This window comes from Sturnira hondurensis, unplaced genomic scaffold (assembly GCF_014824575.4).
Source record: "Sturnira hondurensis isolate 20B ecotype Veracruz unplaced genomic scaffold, ASM1482457v3 Scaffold0009560, whole genome shotgun sequence".
NCBI lineage: Eukaryota > Metazoa > Chordata > Mammalia > Chiroptera > Phyllostomidae > Sturnira > Sturnira hondurensis.
Window position 1 is genome coordinate 84,165 of NW_028082191.1, and position 1,609 is coordinate 85,773.

At 36.5% G+C, this 1,609-nt stretch overlaps 1 pseudogene; it reads left to right on the plus strand.

The window, feature by feature from the left end:
- The first annotated feature begins 316 nt into the window (after positions 1-316).
- LOC118994605 (eukaryotic translation initiation factor 4E-like) lies at positions 317-1,290 on the plus strand (annotated as a pseudogene).
- The last annotated feature ends 319 nt before the right edge of the window (positions 1,291-1,609 follow it).

The window sequence follows — 1,609 nt, forward strand, 5'->3', positions numbered from 1 at the left end:
CCTTTTTCTATTTGAGTGGGCTTTCTTGTTGCACTTGGGTTTTACCCATTGGTGGCTCCTCTTTTGTTGGGCTCTCTCCTCCAGTGGATTTACTGGTATTCACAATTCCCACTTTATCTTGTATGTTATCAGTGGCAGGACAAAGGCAAAATGATTAAGACAGTGGGAGAGTATTCTATTAGATTTAAAGTACCAACAAGTAGAGAAAAGATAGGAGGTCCTTTGTAGAAATACAGCAATAACCATGATATTTCATCTAACTAGCCACTTTTTTTTAAAGGTAAAAAAAATAGGTAAGATTCTCTGGTTTTGTGATCAGATCGATCTAAGATGGTGACTATGGAACCAGAAACTAGCCCTACTCCTAATCTCCCACCTACAGAAGAAGAGAAAACAGAATCTAACCAGGAGGTTGCTAATCCAGAACACTATATTAAACATCCTTAACAGAATAGATGGGCGCTCTGTTTTTTAAAAAAATGATAAAAGCAAAACTTGGCAAGCAAATCTTTGGCTGATCTTTGAGTTTGATACTGTTGAAGACTTTTGGGCTCTGTACAACCATATGCAGTTGTCTAGTAATTTAATGCCTGGCTGTGACTACTCACTTTTTAAGGATGGTATTAAGCCTATGTGGGAAGATGAGAAAAACAAACAAGGACAATGGGTGATTACATTAAGCAAACAGCAGAGATGAAGTGACCTCGATCACTTTTGGCTAGAGATACTGCTGTGCCTTATTGGAGAATCTTTTGGTGACTACAGTGATGATGTATGTGGAACTGTTGTTAATGTTAGAGCTAAAGGTGATAAGATAGCAATATGAACTATTGAATATGAAAACAGAGACCCTGTTACATATATAGGGAGGGTATACAAGGAAAGGTTAGGACTTCCTCCAAAGATGATGATTGGTTATCAGTTCCATACAGACACAGCTACTAAGAGTGGCTCCACCACTAAAAATAGGTTTGTTGTTTAAGAAGACACCTTCTGAGCATTCTCATAGGAGACTGCATCAAGCAATCGAGATTTGGGAGTTGAACCAAAGCCTCTTCAAAAGCAGAGTGGACTGCATTTAAATTTGATTTCCATCTAAATGTTGCAAAGATATGAGAAGTTTCATTTGCCTTTGTCTTGTACCTCTGTGTTTTTTTTTTAAATTTTGGCCAGAATATTCACTTATCCAATCAAAGAATTAACAGTACACATCATCCCCAGAATCCAAACATGTGTTTCTGGCCTACTGTGTAATAGCTTAGGAAAATTATCATTACAAACATTTTACCCGTCCACAAAGTTCAAAAAGACCTTAACATTTCTATACCTTACAGGAAAAGAATTCTGTTTATGTTCCATTGTAAGCAGGAGCATATTTGCTGGTTTGAAAGAGTATGATGCATACAGTTTTCTAGCAACTTTGTTTCTTTCTCTTTTTTTCTCTCTCTCTTTTTTTTACAGCATTGTCTTTGCTGTACTCTTGCTGATGGCTGCTAGATTTTAATTTATTTGGTTCCTTACTTGATAACATTAGTGATTCTGATTTCACTTTTTCATTTGTTTGCTTTGGTTTTTGCCTCATGTAACATTGGTAAAGGATCCAGGAATA